The sequence below is a fragment of the Triticum aestivum genome, chromosome 2B (assembly GCF_018294505.1).
Source record: "Triticum aestivum cultivar Chinese Spring chromosome 2B, IWGSC CS RefSeq v2.1, whole genome shotgun sequence".
Classification (NCBI taxonomy): domain Eukaryota; kingdom Viridiplantae; phylum Streptophyta; class Magnoliopsida; order Poales; family Poaceae; genus Triticum; species Triticum aestivum.
In genome coordinates, this window is record NC_057798.1 from 421,290,877 (window position 1) to 421,298,462 (window position 7,586).

Here is a 7,586-nt window from a genome sequence, read left to right on the forward strand (position 1 = left end):
GGCCAGTTGTACAGGCTCAGTTACACTGGAAGTGGTCTTCGGATCCCCGGATAATTTCCGAAGCGAGGAGTTAATCTTCGACATAGTCCCATTCCGCAGTGGCTATCACGCTCTGCTCGGACGAACCGCGTTCGCAAAATTCAACGCGGTGCCGCATTATGCATACCTTAAGCTCAAGATGCCAGGCCCTCGTGGAGTCATCACGGTCAATGGAAACACGGAACGCTCCCTCCGAACGGAGGAACATACAGCGGCTCTCACGGCAGAAGTATAGAGCAGCCTTTTAAGGCAATTTTTGAGTCCGGCCGTTAAACGACCGGACACGGCCAAACGCGCCCGGAGCAACATCAACCAAGACCACCTGGCACGTTCCGAGCACACGTAGCAATGCGGCCTCAACCCCAGCCCTCGCACAATTGTAAGACAAACTCTCTGCGTACATAATTATGCCCTGGAGATACCATGGGCATAGGGGAGAGGCACAACCACAACAGACCCAGAGTGCGGTTCGACCACACCAGGGGCTCCCAAGTGTGTCGCTCTTTTTATCTTTTATTTCTCTCTTTTTTATACAGAACTCTGTCAGGCGGCGAACCTGCCGAACTCATGATGCAACAGCCAGGGAGGGACAAAGGCTGCGACGAACACTCGGGTGGTCTCCATTACGAGCATTAAATTTGTTAAATACACCATTCCGCGGCCTACCCCTGGAGGGAGACGCCTTTAATTCATCCAATCCCTTGCTTTCCGCACTATTTGTATCATTCCGTACTCATAGCATATCTTCTCGAATAAAATGCAGCACTTTTTGCCCATAATTGCATTACCTTATATATATATATGTTCATTTACGACATGTTGCATCCGTACATTTTGGTACCGCCAAATACACCAGGGGCTTATGTTCTCCGCATTATGGTGTGATAAAGTCCGAACACTTTCACAAGTGCGGCACCCCGAACTTATAGCATTATATGAATCGGCTCCGAATCATGTCTTGGGTCAATAGTTGGGTTTGCCCGGCTCCCATGTTTGGCACCTTACGTTCCGTTCTATCGGGTAAGGTAGCACTGGGAGAACCACTGCGATTGCGCCCCGGTTGAGCCGGGTTAACGCCTCAGTGGAGAAAGCTAAAACTGACTGTCATGATAAAGCGAGAGACTGGTCGCTGTTCGAGAGGTCCTTTCGGGTCCTTAAAGACCTACGCCGCTTCGAGCGAAGTTCCGGATAATGTCCGACGAAGGCGTGGATAGCGCCGCTAATTCGGTCTTCCGAATACTAGGGGCTTCGCCGAAATTTAAAATTATAGAATTCTATGGCTAAGTGAGAGTGTTCAAGCACTATAAGTCCGGTTGCCTTGTTCGTTGTGTTGAGCGCCTCCCTAGATGGACCCAAAAATGGGCACAAGAGTGCTCAAGTTTATCCCGAACACCCCAGCACTCGTGGCATGGGGGCTGAAGCCGACGACTTGCCATCTCTCAAATTTAATAAACGGCCGCACAGAAGGTAATATTTTAAATTAACAAGCGTTGCTTAGCGCATATGAACAAAGTTTTCAGCGCACAGGATAACACAATTCTAATTTACTCAATAATTACATCCCTGGGGCACTCATCCGCAATCTTGCGGGCACCCTTCAGGACAGTCTTATAGTACATTTCGGGCGTACGATATTCCTTGCCCGCTGGTGGCGCGTCAGTGATTAGCTTCTCCGCATCCAGCTTGCCCCAATGCACCTTTGCGCGGGCAAGGGCCCAACGAGCACCTTCAATACAGGCGGAGCACTTGATAACCTCCACCCAGGGGCACACATCCACCAACCGTCGCACGAGGCCGAAGTAGCTCCCAGGCATGGCCTCTCCAGGCCACAGCCGGACTATGAGGCCCTTCATGGCCTGCTCGGCCACCTTGTGGAGCTCGACCAGCTGCTTCAGCTGGTCGCTAGGGGGCACCGGATGGCCGGCCACAGCATACTGAGACCAGAAGACCTTCTCCGTTGAGCTCCCCTCCTCGGCTCGGTAGAATGCGGCGGCATCAGACACACTGCGAGGCAGATCTGCAAACGCCCCTGGAGAGCTCCGAATTCGGGTAACTAACACGTAATTTACATTCACATGCTTGCTTTGCATGAAAAATGCCTTACCCGCCGCTATCTTCCTCACCAACTCAATCTCCTGAAGGGACTTATGGGCATCGGCCTTGGCAGTTTTGGCACTTTCGAGAGCCGAGGCAAGCTCGGACTCTCGAGTCTTTGAGTCACGCTCCAAACTCTCATGCTTTTCCATGAGAGCCTGGAGCTCTTGCCGAACCACCGCCACCCGCGCCTCCTGCTTTTCTCGCTCTGCCCGTTCCGCGGCCGCATTGCGTTCGGCCGCGGACACGGCCTCCTTCAGGGTCGCCACCTCGTTCGTGGCCCCTACAGTACCCATGTTATCCTTGTTATTTTTTGTTGCAACCTAAATCCTTTTCTGTAAGGTACAAGTTCAAATTGGTGATACTCGCCTTCTTTGTCCTGGAGATGCTTCTTGGCGCGGCCGAGCTCTTGCTCGGATCGCTCGAGATCTTGCTTCAAAGCAGCGACCTCCGCAGTTAGTGCGGCAGAGGTCAGCAGCGCAGCTTGCAACCCATATTGACATAATTTTTTAGCAACCCTGCGTATATCTTCTTTTTTTCAGATCCTCAGTCCGGCTTTTCTTTTCGAACACCGAACCGAGCATCAGGGGCTACTGTCTATGCGGTATTACATTGCATATTTTTTAACTTCTTACCTCAAAGCCTGATAGAAGGCTACTGCAGGCTTCGGTCAGCCCGCTCTTGGCAAGCTGTACCTTCTGAATCACCGCACTCATAATAGTGCGGTGTTCTTCCTCGATAGAAGCGCTCTACAGCGCCTCCAGCAAATTGTCCGGCGCCTCCGGTTGGACGGAAGCCGCCGGCGTCACGGTCTTGCCCTTCGTGCGAAGGGGCCGCCAGCCGGACTCCGGAACCACTGCGGGTTCTGATATGGAGTCCGGCGCAAAGTCCGGGAGGACGCCTTGTGGCGCCTCCGGAGCCTCCCCCTGATGGGTCCCTTCTTGGGATCCCACCTCGGCGTCCTCGGTGTCACGAGGGGTGGAGGCGGTCGGGATGGAGTCTACATCTGACAGAGCCAACGACCCGCTCGATGAAGCGGGGAGATCATCATTGGCCGGACTACAGGCAGCATGCGGCATCAGAATGACACTATGTGACACAGAAAAAAAATTATAAATCGCTCAGGAATCCGGATACTTATGATCTCGCTGGAGGCCTGGCCCTTGAAGGCCATTCTTCCTCGCCAACGTTGATGTTGGCGGAGCTGTCCGGGGGAATAGTCCTTCCCCTCTTGGACCCTTCGGCCTCCCCTGTTGGGGAAGCCTTCCTCTTCCTCTCTCCCTCCTCTGGGAGAGAGTCCTCTTTCTCCTCCTCGTTTTCGGGGGAGGAGTCCGCCCCGGAGTAGTCGGACACCTGAAAACGGGAACTCTTTCGAGCACCCGTGGCCTCCTTCTTGGCCTTCTTCTCCGGCACCACGTGCGGTGCCAGAACCAGCAGCCTCGCTAGATGGGCGTCTACTGGGTTTTCTAGCATGGGAGCCGGGCAGATAATCTGCTCCGCCTTCCTCTTCCAGTCCTGTCAAAGGAAAAGGGGAAATTAAAACCCGCATAGAATCAAACTATAAAAAGCAAGTGTCCCGTAAAGGGATAGAATCACTTACCTCGTCGGCTTGGCGCTGCGAGCGAAATCCGCGATCTTCAATCGCGGATGCGGGGGCTTCGGCGCCCTTAAATAGCACCCTCCAGGTGCCTTCGTACGTCGTGTCGAAGAGCCCGCTCAGCGCCTGGTGCTGTTCTGGATTGAACTCCCACAGATTGAATGCCCGCTCTTGGCATGGGAGAATTCGGCGGACGAGCATGACCTGGACCACGTTAACCAGCCTGAGCTTCTTCACCAGCTTCTGGGTACAGGCTTGGAGTCCCATCAGCTCCTACAAACTACCCCACAGCAAGCCCTTCTCTTTCCAGGAGGTGAGCTGCGTGGGGATACCAGATCTGAACTCGGGGGTCGCCGCCCACTTAGGGTCGCGCGGCTCGGTGATATAGAACCACCCCGATTGCCACCCCTTGACGGATTCCACGAAGGCCCCTTCGAACCAAAGGACATTGGGCATCTTGCCCAACATGGCGCCTCCGCACTCCGCTTGAGTGCCCTTCACTACCTTCGGCTTGACATTGAAGGTCTTGAGCCACAAGCCGAAGTGGGGCTGGATGCAGAGGAAGGCCTCGCACACGACGATAAACGCCGAGATGTTGAGGATGAAGTTCGGCGCCAGATCATGGAAATCCAGGCCGTAGTAGAACATGAGCCCCCGGACAAAGGGGTGAAGTGGAAAACCCCGTCCGCGGAGGAAGTGGGGAAGAAAAACGACCCTCTCATGGGGCCTGGGGGTGGGGATGAGCTGCCCCTCATCGGGCAGCCGGTGCGCGATGTCGCCGGACAGGTAGCCGGTGTTGCGCAGTCTTTCGATGTGCTCCTCCGTAACGGAGGAGGTCATCCACTTGCCTCCCGCTCCGGACATAACTGGGGAAGGTTGAGACGAGATGTGCAGGCTTGGGCGCTGGAGCTCGAGTGCGCGGAGATGGATAAGCAAAGGAGGAAGAAGGCGTAGGTGAAAAGGTGAATCCTTATCCCTTATATGGGCGGGCGAAGTCTACGCGTCCCCCACCGGCCTGGTAAAACTCGCTTATCCCCCAAGCGTCACCATCAATGGCGCGGTTGGGTTACCCACGTCCTTATTGATGAGAATCCCGGATTAAGGGGGAACACGATCTCTGCTTCGACAAGACGTGCCAAGGAAACCGCTTCGCTAAATGCGCTGAGGTGGTAGAGTAAAAAACGATTCAAGTAATGGCTTGGTAGTGGCGTGACGTCGTGCCACAAAAAACATCAGCAGATTGAAATTGTGTATATATTATTCTCTCTACGGTGGAATGTGGAATTTATTTTGCAGAGCCGGACACTATCCCGGTGTTCACAATCTTCTATCATTCAGAGGAGGAACCCGCCTTGCAATGCCAAGTAATATACGCGCCGGACTTATCGTCATTGAAGCCTGGTTCAGGGGCTACTGAGGGAGTCCTGGATTAGGGGGTGTCCGGATAGCCGGACTACCATCATCAGCCGAACTGTCATCGGCCGGACTATCATCATCGACCGGACTCCAAGACTATGAAGATACAAGATTGAAGACTTCGTCCCGTGTCCGGATGGGACTTTCCTTGGCATGGAAGGCAAGCTTGGCGATACAGATACGTAGATCTCCTACCATTGTAACCAACTCTATGTAACCCTAGCCCTCACCGGTGTCTATATAAACCGGATGGCTCTAGTCCGTAGGACACAACAACAACCATTACAATCATACCATAGGCTAGCTTCTAGGGTTTAGCCTCCTTGATCTCGTGGTAGATCCACTCTTGTAAACATCCACAATATCAATATCAATCGAGTAGGACGTAGGGTTTTACCTCCATCAAGAGGGCCCGAACCTGGGTAAAACATCGTGTCCCTTGTCTCCTGTTACCATCCGCCTAGACGCACAGTTCGGGACCCCCTACCCGAGATCCGCCGGTTTTGACACCGACACTCATATTAAGTCCTATAAATGAAACACAACCATCTGGTTGTACATCAAATGACACCAGCTCACACACATGTTTGTATAGGTACATCTAAGAACATCTAAGATCTAACTCCTTTGTGTGGCATTTCATCGAACACGTTACAATCATATACAATAGTGGAACATATGGATGTCAGAATCTAGTGAAATTATGCCTTGAGACAGATGTGAAGAAGAGCTTGCGACGCAGGTGATGGTGTTGACGAGACAGTCGTGGTTCGTTGCGATGGACGCAACGGTGGAAGCTGTCGGCGCATGGGGACCCCATGGGGGGAAACTACGGCGGCTGTGGAGGCGGAGTATGAGGACAGGCGACGGTCGTGGCCTCGATGGCGGACCAGATCGCATGAGAGGAGAGAGACGTGCGCGACACCGGCTGTGGACCAGAGCTCGCGAGAGGAGAGAGTGGTGTGCGGCGATGGCGGATGCGATGGATGAGCGCGTGAGAGGAGAGAGAAAGAGGGGGACACAATGATGTTAGATTCAAAATTAGGAGGTGGGATCGTGTTTTCGATATTGACATGTGGCGGGCAATCCATGTCGTCCTCCACTGCAACATTAGCTTTGGCGGGCATGACGAGCTGCCCACCAGTGCTAACCTTACCTATTTAAATTTCATTTTAAAGGGTTTCAAACTAAAATAGCCGCCGCACGCGCACATAACCCGTTTTTTTAAAATATTTTGAACTTGAAACTTTTTCCATGAGAAATAGACGCTATTGGAAGCCCCGTGCTAAAAACTTGCCACTTTTTGAGTTGGTTTGCTATTTTCATGGCATTAATTGAACTAGCGTGTGCACCCGCGCATTTGCGCGGCTAGATTTGTAGTAAATTATTTTGTACTATCATTCACAACATGGTCATGATATATCAAAGCAACACCAATCTTTTACCAAACAAACCCAATGTTGCAACAATCGCAAAGAGTCCTTATAAGGTTTCTCTTATAGCTTATATATTGTATTTGTATAGTTTTAACTTAGCATATATGTTTTTTTCAAAGTTTTATCTATTTCAAACAACTATTAGGTTTGTTTTTAATTATACATTATAATGAATGTAAGACACATCCACGCCGAAAAATTAATAATGCCTGATCGCCTGTGTTATGTGTATTTACGGTTTTACAGAATCCTCTTTCTACTCACTTTTCTCTCCACTATATGATTTATATCCATCTGATCAGTTTCCTTACTTTTCTCGCTTTTTCGAATATCAGATTCTTTACTAAGATCATGCATTTGGAGTGCACTGCTTGGTTTGTGTACAGTTTTTATTTAAAAATGACATAATATTATTTGAGTTGGCATTGATACTCGTTTTGTATTTTTTCCTGTCTGCGACTCCTCTGTAGTTATTATCTAGGGTCTTTTACATCTGTGTCCCTAACTCGAACCCACTACTCACATTTGCCCCTAATTCGAAAGCCTGCTCAAAAATGCCGCTCCGCCGTTAGGTGCCCTTACAGAAATACCCTTCCGCTCCGTTTTCGTCTGGTCAAAGGGGTTTGACCGTTTACGGAGTGTTTACTGGACATTTTGCCCCAAGCTTCACATGTCACTTACATGTGGGACCCGAACAAAACAGAGAAATAAAAAAAGAAAAGGGAAAAATCACCCACCTCTCTCTCCTACCTCACAGCCTTTCTCTCTCACCTCCGGCGAGCTCCGGCTACCCTGGACCGGGCGCTGCCGATGCTAGCTCCCCACGCGCCGCTGCCCTGTCTCCATCCCATCCTCCCTCTCCCTTCCCCCTCTCCCTCCCTTTCCCTTCCTCCCTCCTTGTGCAGAGATCCGCAGCCGCTGCCTTCTTCTTCGCAGGGCCTCCGGCTACCCTGGACCGGGCGCTGCCGATGCTAGCTCCCCACGTGCCGCTGCCCTATCTTCAT